Source organism: Canis aureus, chromosome 29, assembly GCF_053574225.1.
Source record: "Canis aureus isolate CA01 chromosome 29, VMU_Caureus_v.1.0, whole genome shotgun sequence".
NCBI lineage: Eukaryota > Metazoa > Chordata > Mammalia > Carnivora > Canidae > Canis > Canis aureus.
The window spans coordinates 14,908,619-14,925,985 of NC_135639.1; the positions used below are offsets into that span (position 1 = coordinate 14,908,619).

Consider the following 17,367-nt stretch of genomic DNA (forward strand, 5'->3'; position numbering starts at 1 on the left):
TGCACTAATAGATATTTTTCTTCAAAAAAGGCTTTTTTTTTGTAGTTTCAGTGGATTCAATAATTTAACTTACTGCTATCTTTAGAAGCTAATTGCCCCTCATCCAGAACCAGAATGTAACTCAATTACTTTCTTAAATTCTTTCAACAAATCTCTTAATACATATTAATGCTTAAAAATAAAACAGAATAAATAATGAAAGCAAGAAAGACTACTTTAGAATTCTCTACACATCCCTATTTGTTGGATAAGAACTTGATACATATCTCAAAAGCAGCATGGGTTCAAAAGCTCAAACATCTATTTCTAAAGTTTCTTTTTAATTCTTCATCTAGCTTAGTGGTTCTCAAACTGATGTTTAGGAGGTTGTATGTGCAATATCATCTATAATCTATAGTGAATGATTTTGTCTCCATATCGGCCTTATATACTGACTTTATTTTATTTTACTTTATTTTATTTTGTTTTGGGGGGAGGGGCAGAGAGAGAGAGAGAGAGAGGGAGAGAGAATCTTAAGCAGGCTCCATATTCAGTGCAGAGCCTGACATGGGGCTCGATCTCACAACCCTGAGATCATGACCTGAGCTGAAGTCAAGGGTCAGGCACTTAATTGACTGAGCCATCCAGTCACCCAGTTAACATACTGATTCTAGATAGCTTCTATGTAGTGTAATCTTCATGGAACTCTAGAAATTGTCCATATTGTCAGCAGCAGAGTGGTATAAACTGTATGGCCTGATAGTATCACCATCATTTGTATATAATAAGGTCTTAAGAGCTCTCTACCGACAGGAGTTAAAGAAAACACATCTTACTTTTACAAGTAGGGTCATTTAAGTGTGGACTGACTTTGTCTAGGTTAATTTAGGCAGTGTCAAATAAAACAAAGTATGACAGATCTTCCTTATCCTTATGTATTCATGGTTATGTATTCTTAACATCAAGGGAGCCAAAACTGTACTTCTCACATGGCACAATTTTTCCCAATTGAAGTTTGAATCCAAGAAAATAGAAAAAGCACCTGACAACTGTCTCTATATATCAATCAAGGTAAGTCTGGATGGAAAGTAGGTTTAATCTAAAAAAGATTAGACCTTTACCAAAATTTGATTTTTTTCCCACTACAAAAGCTATCTAGAGCATCCACAAGATTGCTTATCAAATCAGTTAAGCTTTGTATCATTGGATAGACCTTGGGAGAACCATTTTGTTTGGAAAGATCAAGCTGGTTTGTGGTGTGGAAAAAAACTAAGAAAAGTAAAACAAAACGAAACAAAAAAAGAAAAGTAAAACATTATTCCTGTCAAATTGTCACAAATCCACTCCAGAAATTACTAGTATTTGCTAGCATATTTGCTAACATTTCTTTTAATATTTTGAAGTAAGTTAGAATTGGTAACTTCATCATTTCTCTGTACTTTAAGTGAAATACTAACGTGTTCCAGCATAGTCAATTCCTGGTTTTCATCAACTGCATGTGCCTGTTGACTGTATGAATGAAGAATTCCATCTTGTGAACACTTTCAAAAGAAAATCATTTGTATCCTGATAATAGTAAATAGCTGATTTTCTATTCAACACTTTGATAATGCAGATGATATGCTTTGTATATTTCTTTTTATCTTACAGTTGGCAATATATTATTTAATTCGCTAATGAAAAAAGAAGTATGACTGTATGTCACCTCTTTATGCATTAGCAATAAGAAAATAATTCTCAGTAAAGTCTCCCTGCCTTGTCAAGGAATTTTATTAAGGAACAAAAGCAGATTCTGAAATTATTTTTTACTTGTCATTCCACAACATGAATCTTAAAGAGTTTATAATTCTGAGCAGAATTTTTTTCTTTCCTTCCCTCTCTTCCCCTCCTTTCTTTTCTTCTCTTTTCTTTTTCGTTCATTCGTTCTCTCTCTCTCTCTCATAAAAGCTCATTCTTAAAACCATTTGATAGAGAATTTTTTTTTACCTTCATCCACTTAGTGAATAAGTTTGGCTTATTAAAAAAAATCTTTACTGAGTTCCTACTGTGTGCCAGACACTTTTCTATATATATAAAAGGTGACTCTTTTTATTCTATTCAACAAGCTTTGACATGCTATTAAGAAAATATATCAGGGACTCTTTTAGACTATCTACCAGGAGACTAGAAGCAGATAACTGGGGAATAATCTGATGTTGAATGAAGTACTTATATGGACTGGATTTAAAAGCAAAATAGTCTTGCTATTTCTTAGTGGACAAAAACCTTAAGATATGTAAGAATGTTGCAGAATTTTGGAGGTTACTTCAGGAAATTCTAAAATTTGGATTCTTAATCCTTTCTTTGTGACATAGATGGCATCATTGATTTAGACTTTGCCAAAGATGACCTCACTTCTGAATGAAAGAAATCATGCAGAATGGATTTATGTAGAACCGAAAAAAACTCGGCTCTTGCTTGATACCAGAACATCCTTTCTAGTGATCAATAGGAAATACAATGGACCTTTGCAAGACAGTATTTTGTTTTGTTTGCACTTCTTGACATTAAAACAAAAAGTCAAAAATAAAATGCTGATTGTCAATTTTAGAGATTACTCTAGGCACTTAAAAATCATTACTAACAGCATATAGAAGTCTTGTTTGTTCAACATGTACTTAAATAAAATATTACCAAAAATTACTAAGAAAATATATAATGATTGGGAAAAAGAGAGATAGCAGAGGGAGAAAGTGCTTTAGGTAGGGTGATTACAGAAAGTCTAAGAAATGTCATTTAACCTGAAACCTTGAATACTCAGGACACATCCTCAAAAGCTCAGTAGTTTAAAATAGAAAAGTGTATTTCTTGCCCACACAAAATCTACAGGTCTAAGTAACTTCCCCATCTGGTAACCCAGCTATAAAGACTGCTTCAGTCTTGAGGTTCTGCATCCCAACTCAAGGATCCTTTGAGTGTAAGGGTAGAAGTGCTAGTGAATCCTGTACGGACTTTTCAGTGCCTTAGATCAGAAGTGATATATATCACGTTCCATAAATAGTCACATGGCCCACCCTAACTACATGGAGGCCAAGAAAATGTAGGGGAACAAGTGAGGTATTCAGTTAATGGAGCAAAGGAAGCCAGAAAAGATCATTTCACGCAGAGGGAACAGCAATTCAAAGTTCTGGAGGCAAGTGTCTGCTTAAAGTATTCATGAAACAGAAAGAAGTCCGAGTCTTATGAAGTAAGGCAGCAAGGAGCAGAATGGTCAAAGGATAATTCTGGCTTTATCAAAGTTAAGAGAAATAAAAATAACATATATAACTCATCAGACACCATAGATTTAAGGAAATCATATCTATTACTTTTTAAAACATGATTTCTTTTTGTATTATTCAGAGTCCACTCTTATCGTGTCAGAAGTAGCTCAGAACAAACAAGTAAGAAAAATAGGGTTTACCATCCTCATATAAAGTTATTCAAGACATAACCAAGAAAACAGCAACAGCAGTTAATCTCAAATACAATGAACCTAGCTCTCCCAATAAGTATCAAAAGGTCAATTTTGTACGTAACCTTCTTTAATACAAAAGGCCAGGTGGTTGTAATTTATCTGAGCAAATCAAAATGAGCAAAAGGATGAGTGCTGAAAAGGTCATTTAAAAGCTAGATCCCCAGAATACATATTACTCCTCAAAGAGTGAAAATGGGAAATGGATAATTTCAAATTTTGGAACACGCACTAGAGAAAAAAAAAAAAGTTCCCCCCACAGGATACGCTCCCCCCACAGTCATATTGTGGAATACATGACTTCCCCAAGTTAGAGGTCTAAGTTGTCAGAGAAATACTTGTCCTGCTTTCAAGAAGAAGAGCAAATGAATGCCTTTGACATCCAAGACATGCACAATATAATCCAGTCAACCTTGACGAGGGGAAATATAAAAGCAACTGATTACAATAGAAACGACACATCGACTCCTGCCTGTGTGCCGGTAATTTATGACTGGAGACTCTTGTTACAATAAGGCTCAGATCAATTCTTCAGTAGCGTTTCCCCGCTCTTAAGAATTAATTTACTAAAGAAGTATTTTTTTCTCCCTGATTCTGGGAATCAATACGAAGCTCAAGATTCATTTTTGAACCACAATATGCTAGCTTCTAGGTTAAGAAATTCTAAATGTAACATAATCTAGTTAGCTTTTACATTTAGTGTATAAGAGGTTCATGGTGGACATTTAAGTAGTTTGGGACAATAATTTTAAAGTTCTTGAAGAGGTACTTAAATCTTCCTGGAGACATAAGTGACTCAAACACTGGCATTTTCCTCTTAATCAATATTATAAAAATATTTTTTTTTCCTTTAAGGAAAATGTGATTATTTTGCTATTAGTGAATGGAGTCATTTTCAGTTCAATATTGAGAAACTCTAAAAATGTTTTTTCTGTAAAATGTTCCTTTGTAAAATAAGACGTCTGTTAATTACAATTTTCTAAAGTCTATTGAAAGATACATCTTGTGTTCATGTACTAATCATTATGATAGATTAATATGCAGTTACTTGTTTTTAATCTTTTGTGAAAGGAGAAATGATACAAATATTTTCTAAACTAATTTCAATCACTTGAATTTTTAAATGTGAAGGGCAGTTAGATGCAGCATAGATTATTCATGACTAATATAAATTGCCTTTCTTATGTACTTGGAATTGTATATGAAACCACAAAAATCAAATTGTAAGAAAAATAAGTGGTCATAGCAGACTCACTGAAATGACTCATTCTCAGAGTTGGAAGGAATCCTAGAGGTTATCTAGTCCAATGTTCCCATTTAAGCAGGGCCAAAAGTGTTCTGTATTTTCTGACAAATTGTCATCTAGCATCCTTGAATATACATAGCAAAAGAATCACTTTTTATCAAGGCAGTATTTTTTCCCCAAAGGTTTATAACACAGAATTCATTATACTGAACAAAACCTTATATTTTTGGGATCTTTTTGGATCATTAAAATTAAATAGGAAACCTTTAATCTCACTAACAGTCCTTTAAATATATAGTACATATTTGAAACTTTTCTTATATGTTCAAATTAAACAATTCCAGTATCTTAAATTTTGCATTCATTATTCATGCAACAAACATTTATGGGATACTTCAATGTTCTGGGAAGAAGGCCAAGCACTGCCATTTAAGAGATATGAAATATAGTCCTGTCCTCAAGGAGTTTACTCAGACTCTCATAAAAAGGACAAAACTGTTTCTCATTTAACATAGCTTGCAGCATTTCGTTTTTCAATGTTCCTCTTAAAATGTAAAATGAACACATACTTTAGATGTGATCTGGTTAGTGTAGAATATGGTATTATTTCTCTTAATGTAATCTAAATTAACATGCACCTTAACATAGTTTTTTTGTTTTTTATTTTAAGAACTACTCTGCTGTTGGACCCAATCAACAATTCCAGGTCTTTTCTCACATGAACTTTGATCGAAACAAATGTTCCCACTTAACATTTCTACAGGTGAGTTTTAAAATCTAAATTCAGTACTTTATTACTGAATATTATTCACACAGTATTATACTGTGTTTAATTTTTCATATTTTAATGTTATTGTTTTTAACCTATTTTTCCTTGAGTGCAGATTTGTCTTTGATCTTCTGAATTTCCAACTAACATAACTAACAGTTAATCCCATATTATCAGTTATGTTAAGCCTCTATACCACTCTCTCTGACCAGGGCAGCAACATTTGATGGCAAGGAAAACTACCAAACAGTGAGTTGTCTTGCTTGCTAGTAACCCAAGGTAAATTATAAAAGTGATTTATGTCCAAGAGAAGGACTATGTCATAAAAGTCCAAGAGAAGGACTTTGCTTTTTATGTGGTAGGGTTTCCTCCATATAGTAATGTCAAAAGATGAAACAGATAAAGCGTATGGATGTAGAAACATCTGGTATATTTTCATGGGCCACATTCAAATATCTACTCTGGGAGAAAATAGATGGTACCTAAGAAGCTCCATAGCTGGTATACAGTCTCTTTATTTTTTATTATTTTTTAATAATAAATTTATTTTTTATTGGTGTTCAATTTGCCAACTTACAGAATAACACCCAGTGCTCATCCCGTCAAGAGCCCCCCTCAGTGCCTGTCACCCATTCACCCCCACCCCCCACCTTCCTCCCCTTCCACCAGAGTTAGGAGTCTTCATGTTCTGTCTCCCTTTCTGATATTTCCCACACATTTCTTCTCCCTTCCCTTCTATTCCCTTTCACTATTATTTATATTCCCCAAATGAATGAGACCATATAATGTTTGTCCTTCTCCGATTGACTCATTTCACTCAGCATAATACCCTCCAGTTCCATTCACGTTGAAGCAAATGGTGGGTATTTGTCGTTTCTAATGGCTGAGTAATATTCCATTGTATACACAGACCACATCTTCTTTACCCATTCATCTTTCGATGGACACCAAGGCTCCTTCCACAGTTTGGCTATTGTGGACATTGCTGCTAGAAACATCGGGGTGCAGGTGTCCCGGCGTTTCACTGCATCTGTATCTTTGGGGTAAATCCCCAACAGTGCAATTGCTGGGTCGTAGGGCAGGTCTATTTTTAACTGTTTGAGGAACCTCCACACAGTTTTCCAGGGTGGCTGCACCATTTCACATTCCCACCAACAGTGTAAGAGGGTTTCCTTTTCTCTGCATCCTCTCCAACATTTGTGGTTTCCTGCCTTGTTAATTTTCCCCATTCTCACTGGTGTGAGGTGGTATCTCATTGTGGTTTTGATTTGTATTTGCCTGATAGCAAGTGATGCAGAGCATTTTGTGCAGAATTTAGATCTAATCAGGCAGAAATTAAAAATCAATTGAATGAGATGCAATCCAAACTAGAAGTCTTAACGATGAGGGTTAACGAGGTGGAAGAACGAGTGAGTGACATAGAAGACAAGTTAATGGCAAAGAGGGAAACTGAGGAAAAAAGAGCCAAACAATTAAAAGAGCATGAGGATAGATTAAGGGAAATAAATGACAGCCTGAGGAAGAAAAACCTATGTTTAATTGGGGTTCCCGAGGGCGCCAAAAGGGACAGAGGGCCAGAATATGTATTTGAACAAATCATAGCTGAAAACTTTCCTAATCTGGGAAGGGAAATAGGCATTGAGATCCAGGAAATAGAGAGATCCCCCCCTAAAATCAATAAAGACCCAACACCTCGACATTTAATAGTTAAGCTTGCAAATTCCAAAGATAAAGAGAAGATCCTTAAAGCAGCAAGAGACAAGAAATCCCTGACTTTTATGGGGAGGAGTATTAAGGTAACAACAGACCTCTCCACAGAGACCTGCCAGGCCAGAAAGGGCTGGCAGGATATATTCAGGGTCCTAAATGAGAAGAACATGCAACCAAGAATACTTTATCCAGCAAGGCTCTCACTCAGAATGGAAGGAGAGATAAAGAGCTTCCAAGACAGGCAGGAACTGGAAGAATATGTGACCTCTAAACCAGCTCTGCAAGAAATTTTAAGGGGGACACTCAAAATTTCCCTTTAAGAAGAAGTCCAATGGAACAATCCACAAAAACAGGGACTGAATAGATATGATGACACTAAACTCATATCTTTCAATAGTAACTCTGAATGTGAACGGGCTTAATGACCCCATCAAAAGGCGCAGGGTGTCAGAATGGATAAAAAAGCAGGACCCATCTATTTGCTGTCTACAAGAGACTCATTTTAGACAGAAGGACACCTACAGCCTGAAAATAAAAGGTTGGAAAACCATTTACCATTCAAATGGTCCTCAAAAGAAAGCAGGGGTAACCATCCTTATATCAGATAAACTAAAATTTATCCCGAAGACTGTAGTGAGAGATGAAGAGGGACACTAACTGAATACTTAAAGGATCTATCCAACAAGAGGACTTAACAATCCTCAATATATATGCCCCGAAGTGGGAGCTGCCAAATATATCAATCAACTAATAACCAAAGTTAAGACATACTTAGATAATAATACACTTATACTTGGTGACTTCCATCTAGCACTTTCTACACTCGATAGGTCTTCTAAACACAACATCTCCAAAGAAACGAGAGCTTTAAATGATACACTGGACCAGATGGATTTCACAGATATCTACAGAACTTTACATCCAAACTCAACTGAATACACATTCTTCTCAAGTGCACATGGAACTTTCTCCAGAATAGACCACATACTGGGTCACAAATTAGGTCTTAACCGATACCAAAAGATTGGGATTGTCCCCTGCATATTCTCTGACCATAATGCTTTGAAATTAGAACTAAATCACAACAAGAAGTTTGGAAGGACTTCAAACACATGGAGGTAAAGGACCATCTTGCTAAAAGATGAAAGGGTCAAGCAGGAAATTAAGGAAGAATTAAAAAGATTCATGGAAACTAATGAGAATGAAGATACAACCATTCAAAATCTTTGGGATACAGCAAAAGCAGTCCTGAGGGGGAAATACATCACAATACAAGCATCCATCCAAAAACTGGAAAGAACTCAAATACAAAAGCTAACCTTACACCTAAAGGAGCTAGAGAAAAAACAGCAGATAGATCCTACACCCAGCAGAAGAAGAGAGTTAATAAAGATTCGAGCAGAACTCAATGAAATCGAGACCAGAAGAACTGTGGAACAGATCAACAAAACCAGGAGTTGGTTCTTTGAAAGAATTAATAAGATAGATAAACCATTAGCCAGCCTTATTAAAAAGAAGAGAGAGAAGACTCAAATTAATAAAATCATGAATGAGAAAGGAGAGATCACTACCAACACCAAGAAAATACAAACGATTTTAAAAGCATATTATGAACAGCTATACGCCAATAAATTAGGCAATCTAGAAGAAATGGACACATTTCTGGAAAGCCACAAATTACCAAAACTGAATCAGGAAGAAACAGAAAACCTGAACAGGCCAATAACCAGGGAGAAAATTGAAGCAGTCATCAAAAACCTCCCAAGACACAAAAGTCCAGGGCCAGATGGCTTCCTGCGAAATTCTATCAAACGTTTAAAGAAGAAACCATACCTATTCTACTAAAGCTGTTTGGAAAGATAGAAAGAGATGAAGTACTTCCAAATTCATTCTATGAGGCCAGTATCACCTTAATTCCAAAACCAGACAAAGACCCCACCAAAAAGGAGCATTATAGACCAATATCCCTGATGAACATGGATGCAAAAATTCTCAACAAGATACTAGCCAATAGGATCCAACAGTACATTAAGAAAATTATTCACCATGACCAAGTAGGATTTATTCCCGGGACACAGGCTGGTTCAACACTCGTAAAACAATCAATGTGAAAAACAAAAAAAAACAAAAAAAAAACAAAAAAAAACCAAAAAAAAACAATGTGATTCATCATATCAGCAAGAGAAAAGCCAAGAACCATATGATCCTCTCATTAGATGCAGAGAAAGCATTTGACAAAATACAGCATCCATTCCTGATCAAAACTCTTCAGAGTGTAGGAATAGAGGAAACATTCCTCAACATCTTAAAAGTCATCTACAAAAAACCCACAGAAAATATAATTCTCAATGGGGAAGCACTGGGAGCCTTTCCCCTAAGATCAGGAACAAGACAGGGATGTCCACTCTCACCACTGCTATTCAACATAGTCCTAGAAATCCTAGCCTCAGCAATCAGACAACAAAAAGATATAAAGGCATTCAAATTGGCAAAGAAGAAGTTAAACTCTCCCTCTTCACTGATGACATGATACTCTACATAGAAAACCCAAAAGACTCCACCCAAGATTGCTAGAACTCATACAGCAATTTGGCAGCGTGGCAGCATACAAAATCAATGCCCACAAGTCAGTGGCATTTCTATACACTAACAATGAGACTGAAGAAAGAGAAATTAAGGAGTCAATCCCATTTACAATTGCACCCAAAAGCATAAGATACCTAGGAATAAACCTAACTAAACAGGTAAAGGATCTATACCCTAAAAACTATAGAACACTTCTGTAAGAAATTGAGGTATACAGTCTCTTTAATTTTCAAACTGTGTAAAATCATCCTCTGACCATGGTAAAAAATTTGTCTAAAACAAATGCTCCCTAGACCTCCCCCTGAAGTACAGCTTTTTGGATCATATGTTGTTGAATCCTAATTTCAGTAGTTTGTATATATATCATGAGGAACGGGCCCCAAACATTGGGCAACTGAAAGAGGTCCTTGCCTATTTCAGTCTTAGCCAGACCCTCACCAAGGGTAACTAAACAGTTTTCTTGGTTTGAATGACCATCTTATGGTCCAAGAATATTCCCAAGAACTTGATTACTTCTTCCTATGTATTTTATCTGCTTCACTTATCAACATATATATATGTCGTCCTGAATTTATTGGCTTACGGCATATTCCTACTAATAAAACTTATCTAACCATATAATTATTTTCCCTATACCAAATATATTTTAACTCTCACCAAATATATTCTATATGCTTAATAACATACAGATTCCCTTTATTTTACCACAATATTCTTTCTACCAATTTGCCCATAAATCTCTAAATTTCATAATAAAGCTATTTATCTCCTGGTTGATGAAAATTTTAAATTGATCCCAGGGGAAAGAAATGAACACTTTATTACCTTATTAGGAGCCTTTTCTCTAAAAGTGGATACTTACCTAGCATTTGATAATGAATCTATTCAGCTGCTGGGGTCTCTGATAAGGTTTCCAATCAGTAGCCCTCTTATCTACTTAGGATTATGAACAAGTTGAAAAATATAAAGTGAAGATAATGGACATAATATCGTTTTTATTAATGATGCTGTTTATTTCACCTGCCTTTGCAAATTCAGTAAGTCACTCTGCTTTCTTAAAGGCAGAACAAGTATTCAGGGAACCTAACAAAGACACAGATTATTGGGCTTCAGGTAGGGCCAAAACCTTCAGGTGTAACTTATTTTTCAGTATGCCTCTTCCTAAGCAGGTAAGCTGAGGCAATGATTTAACTGTATGGACAAGAAAAGCCTTTAGAAATTGGTGGGCAGAAGAATATTTGCTATTATTAAACTACAAAGAAGTCAAGTCCCATGTACATATTATGTACAAAGAGGCTAAACACTGGCCTGTTTTCTAAATTTGGTAATTGTGGGGCCAGTGCTGTGAAAGCGTTCTGTGTGTAAGGATTTGTATTCTTTAAAAATAAGCCCAAAAAAAAAATAAAAAATAAAAAAAAATAAAAAATAAAAATAAGGCCAATGAAAGACTTGCTACTGAACTAATACAACTGAAAGGAACTTTCATGCATCCTGGAGAGAAACAGACAATTTCAATTCTACCTGTGAATGGAGAATGCATCTGGCTGAGAATACATAATAAATAATATTGAAGGGTAGTCTATGGAATTCATTTGAAGAATTTTTAACTCACGAAGGCAAAATAATTTTACTTTGGACTTTACGAATTTAACTTGAAAACAAATATAATCTTTTAAACTTTAATAATTTCCCCTCAAAACCTGATAAAGCCAGGTGGCTACTGAATTTAGGGCATGTCTACCTTACCGAAATTTTAGTACTAATGTACCTTTATGCATTTTAGTATTTAATGCAATTTAGCATTTAGTATTTAATGAGTTATTTAATGTGGTCATATAACTAGTTAGACACAGATGGAGAATAGATCACAGATAAATTTTCAGGAGTGTCATGAAAGTTGATTTGATATATGTACTGACTGTTGTGACCCACTTCAGAGTTTTCTGGGTATGAAATAAAAACTGACCACCAAGGGTGCCAGGAGAATACCCAGAGAAGCAGTCATTGGAATTGTTACCCTTCCTCCTGATGGTGGGCACAGAGCTGTCCTGACAAGCTGCTGTTTTATTTCCCAGGGTATATAACCACTCCCAAGGTTGACCACAGCAGATGGAAGGTAGAGTGAGTTTCTCTATTGATGAATTGGAGTGTGTTCAGTTTAGGTCTGCCTCTCTTCCTCTTAGAGGCCAATCTGCCAACAGATTATGTGAATTATACTCTGATCCTTTATCTCATAACTTCTTATCTAGGAAGATCCCCATGGGGCAAATTAATCTAGCATTATCCATGACAGGTGACTAAATATGAAGTTCGGAATTAGCAAACTCATTAGGTTTATATACCTAAAGCCATTAAATTTTTCAGCTCACATTTGCTTAGAACGGAGAGAGAGAAGAGATTGCTAATAATTGGTCCCCACTCCTAGAAAGCACCAACAATAATTAACTGTTACCCATTGTCCATTTTTCTATTTCAAAAAAACATCTGATATTGTCAAATCCCTTGTTGAAGTCAGGATGTATCATATCTTTAGACTATCCTTGATGTATCAGCCAAGTTATCCTAACAAAAAAGAAAAACAGTTCAGTTTTGAAGTCTTAGGTAACTGGTAGCTTTTGACTTTCTAACACCATTGCTTTTACCTAGTGAATGAATTTTAAAAGTAAATGTTATTTAGGATACCTTACTTTGGTATCTCTTTCCATTTGATTGAACATTGCTTGTCTTTAAACATTTTGAAATCTATCTTGCTAAAATGTGTAACACATATATGCCTACCTCCTCTGTTCATTTTTCATTACTGTTCTATACCCTTAAATGACATGATCAATTTTCTTTCCCTTAGGACTTCCATACCCCCAACATGGATGGTAGTTTCTTTCACTATGCTGTCTATCTTCTCAGAGTCGAAGCTGTCAGCAAAGCAACTCAAGAGTTGATCATGTCTTCAGCTTTCTGTGGAATGTGCCTTTTAAGCAGATGTCCAGACGGTTTCTATTCTCCTACAATTACTCTATCTTGATACAGTGCCAGTTTTGTAATCTGTCTTGGGACAAAGACAATTTATCACAGGTCATGCAATTATGACTGCACATACTTTCAGCTCAAGGGATATATTTTGGAATTAATTCAAGTGTAGTACTCATTAGAACCACCATCTCTAAAATGTAAAAATCTTATTCATGTACTCCTTTTCCATTTACTACCCCCTTTTATTGATACTATGTCGGCTCACAAACACCAGTCCTCCATCTCAGATCTATAATATGACCAAAATAAATAACTAACTGATGAACTATATGCTTTAAAGCTTCTAAATTTCACCCAAGTCTTTGAATGTTTTTAATGACATTTTATTTTTTCTCTTAATATTGAGTGAGTGACTTCCTTTAGTGAATGCTATACTATACTCAATTATTAGGAAAGTGAGAGTCCAGTACGATGCAAGATACAAATGCAAGTTAAAAAGACTAGCAAGAAATAGGACAGAGTGCTTATCTTCTAGATTTATATTATCCTTAGACTGATTTAAATAATGAAATGATAACTTACAATAGAAGATTTTAATGATTAAACAAATAAGAAACATAAATGTGTGATCACTTGTTAAGTGAGTGGCATAAGCAAGTGCTATGATCTCAGAAAAAGAGAATTATCTCCAGGGACTGGACTAGTACTAAGACTTCAAGAAGTCTGTGAGGCAAAGCTGATACTTAAAGGAATTGCTGAATTTGAGGAACCATATTATGATACTTAAACAATAATTTGGGTATTTTAAAGATTTTATTTTTTTGAGAGAGAGAAAGAGAGAGCACAAGCAGGGAGAGTGGCAGAGGGAGAGGGAGAAGCAGGATCTCTGCTGAGCAGGGAGCCCTATGCAGGGCTTGATCCCAGGACCCTGGAACCATGACTTGAGCCAAAGTCAGATGCCTAATCATTCTGAGCCACCCAGCACCCCAATAATTAAACAATAATTTGGGTCAGAATAATTCTTCCATTTGACAATCATGTTTTCTAAGAATAAACAGAGCCCTTTATTTTTCTTCTTCATACTACAAATTCCTGCATATCCTTCCTTATCATTTGTCAAACACTATATATTGTTTCCCTTTTCTGTCTTCTTTCTCTTGGAGTCCCTCAAACTATGCCAACTCTGAATTCCATAGATCTTTTCCCACTCTGCCTTTTTAATTACAGTAACCACAGGAAATGAGTTTTTGCCCTTCAAACACATTGGAATAAGTCTGTAATACCAAGATTTGAAAAACATACTTACATTTGCATCAATCATTTTTGTGACATAATCTTTGCTCAACACACTGCAGTATATAGTAGTTGGACAAGCATGGTAACCAAATGTGTGATGAGCCAACAAATACCAAAAGAATTCTACTACTGATTTGAATGTTTTAGGCTTTGTTAATTAAGAAATCACCTCTGATCCATAAACAGTTTGAAGGCCAAGTAGGTCAAGAGTCAAAGAAATATATAATTAGAGAGTAATGAGTTTTAATAAATACTATTAAAATAGGCTTGAAAATTTAACCAGCCTCAGCTAGTTTTCCAACAACTTTTCTAGAGTTTTTATTAGTAATAAAAGTAAAGAGAATACATAGCATAAATTATTACTCAATCCACTAAATGCCACAGTTTTTGACAAAACACATGCAGGTTCCCTTTCTAAGAATTCCAAGTAAAAAAAAAATTATAATTTATTTTCCCAAATCAATGCCTACTTGCTTCAAAAAAAAGTGAGATGAATAACTAAGCAAATGTTATTCCAATTTAAATGTTGTTTTGACCTTAAAAAAAGAGACCAACACCATATATTACTTCAAGTTAGAAGCTACTGCAAGTTCATCAATCTAAGTAATATATATGTATACCACAGACATTGGAAAATACACAAAGCCAGTAAGAGTTTAAATGCTGCCCTTTAGCAATTCTCTTGCCAACATTTCAGCTTGAACTTACAATAACATTTATGATAATTTACTGTATACTGCTGACTTAAAACATTTAATTGGAAATGATGCAAACATACCTTCAGAGAATAATGTATTAGATTTGGCAAGATTTTCTTTAGTGCAAACAAAAAAAGATGAAGGATGAGTATAATGCCATTGGAAATGATGCCTTCTTTCTATAAAAAGATCTCTTAACCGTTTCAAATAGATAATATTAAAAAGTGAAGAGTTTGTGAATTTTCAAATATATTTTTATTATCTATTGATAGATCTTCTTATTAAAACAATAATTAATTCCCTTTAGGAATATTACACTTTGAAAATAATTGTGTCCTTGCAAGAACCTTATGATATCAGGTTCCAATTCCTCAGGGAACAATAAGTCACAAAGCATATGTAGGATTTGCTAAAAAAGCACAAAACAACTCTAGTTAAAAGATCCACTTCTATTTTCCTTGTCTCTCTATTGCAGTAGTGACAATTCTGATTTACACAAAATTAGAAGCTAGAGAACCCTAAATTCCACCTTGTAATTTCTGCCATTTTTAGAAATTATATTTATCCTCCCAAATGTTTCTTTCCCAAATATTAGTACAGCAGGATGAATGATGACTTTTATATCAATTTTATTATATATAATTAAAACAGTTTGAAAGGAAGAGATTCATAAGATAAATTGATAACAAGAAAATATCAAGGAATATTTTTAATTAGCAAAGATTAATGAATAACTTCATTAATTGTATTAAAAGAATACAGTTGGTTGGCTTTTTTGGAAAGTAATTTGCTAATAGATACCAAGAACATCAAAAGTGCACCTATCCTTTGACTCTGTAATTCCACTTCATGACTCCCTATCAATGAAATAGAGGCATGAGCAAGATTTACAAATTTCTGACAAAGAGCAATATTTACAAATTCCTGCCAAAGTATAGCTTATAATAGTGAGAAATTGGAGATAATTTGGTTAAATAAACTGGAATATGAAAAAAGGTAAAATAATATATGACCATTAAAATTATATTTTCAAAGAATTTTTAATGATATTGGAAAAGGTCAAGGACAGAATTACATGAAAAATCAGATAATATGTACACACATATATAAAATCATATGTAAAATTATATATGATAAAAATAAGATTTGGAATGATATTTACTCTGGGTTTGGGAATGACAGAATGAAGGAGTACCAATACAATTAATCTCTATTTTGCGTGACGTACAAAAGAAAAAGGTCACTGTGAAGTATGATTCCAATTATGTGTCTATATGTATTATCATCCATACCTACATCTTTATGCCTGCGAAGAAATACAAGAAAGTTTTATCTTTAGAACATGAATTTTAATTCATTTAAATTTATATTTTTCCTGACTTTTCTATAGAAGTTTCTATAACAAAGAAAGGAGAGTATTTGTCATTCTTTTGAAGCCTCTGAATTGTTGTAATTATTACCATAAGAATGTATGATTTGAAAAACAAAGCCAATGAAGTAATAACTTTTGGTATTTTAGAAAGCTGGTGTGCCTATTATTTTTAATATATGTTACATAATACTACAGGACAAAAGTGGCAACGATTAGTACTTGTCTAAGATAGAAGTACTAATGAAACAAATTCTAGGAGAATTTGTATGTAAATAATTACAATTAAGATAAATAATAGTCAATAGTCAATTATTTATCCTAACTGGTACTACATATACCTTTTTTTTTTTTTTTTTTTTTTGAGAAAGAGAGAGAGAATGAGGGAGGGCAAAAGGGGAGGGAGAGAATCTTAAGCAGGCTCCATACCCAGCACAGAGCCCAACCCAACCTCCCTCTCAGGACCCTGAGATGATGACCCGAGCTGAGATCAAGAGTCAGATGCTCGGGCAGCCTGGGTAGCTCAGTGGTTTAGCGCTGCCTGCAGCCCAGGGCATGATCCTGGAGACTAAGGATCGAGTCCCATGTCGGGCTCCCTGCATGGAGCCTGCTTCTCCCTCTGCCTGTGTCTCTGCCTCTCTCTCTCAGTCTGTGTCTCTCATGAATAAATAAATAAATTTTTAGAAAAAAAAAAAAAAGAGTCAGATGCTCAATCAACCCAGGCAACCTGGTTCTATATATACTCTTAATATAATTTAAGAAACTTACAAAGAATATAGTGAATAAGTGAATATAGCATTAGAAAAACCTTCTGTTAAATGGAAACATAAATGTTGGAACTAGAGAAGTAGTTTTCTGTTTCAGAGGCCACTGACATAGCTCAGAGGACAATTTTAAAGCTCTGATTGTGTGCAGTCATTCTCATCACAAGTAATCTAGATAATACAAGTTCCATTGATCCAAACTGCATGACATTATGACTGATTTTAAATTGGCATATTTAACTCTTTAGACTTCAAAATTAGATTAGATTAGTTTAGAGATACTATGACAAAGTTTGCCATCTGGTGGTTACTGGGATACAAAGTGATGTCTTCACTTCATGTTTCTATGTCCGAATTTTGAAGTAGGACTAAGATGTGAATACAATTTTAGTACTAAATACATTCATGGATAAATTAAAGTCATGGCAGAGAAAAGTCAATTGTATGATTTGGCCAGATAATAGCTGTGTGTAGGCTGAATAATGCC

The 17,367-nt window shown here is 34.6% G+C and overlaps 1 protein-coding gene and 1 long non-coding RNA gene across 2 annotated transcripts in view; one reads left to right on the forward strand and one right to left on the reverse strand.

Annotated features, from left to right (window-relative positions):
- Positions 1-13,048, forward strand: part of LOC144301069 (uncharacterized) — a 72,762-nt gene extending 59,714 nt beyond the window's left edge. The window contains exons 3-4 of the long non-coding RNA XR_013367801.1: positions 5,389-5,481; positions 12,629-13,048. This is a non-coding gene — a long non-coding RNA (uncharacterized LOC144301069). The remainder of the gene's footprint in view (positions 1-5,388; positions 5,482-12,628) is intronic.
- ATRNL1 (attractin like 1) overlaps positions 1-17,367 on the reverse strand; it is a 786,052-nt gene that overhangs the window by 244,112 nt on the left and 524,573 nt on the right. The gene's annotated exons all lie outside the window — the stretch shown is intronic.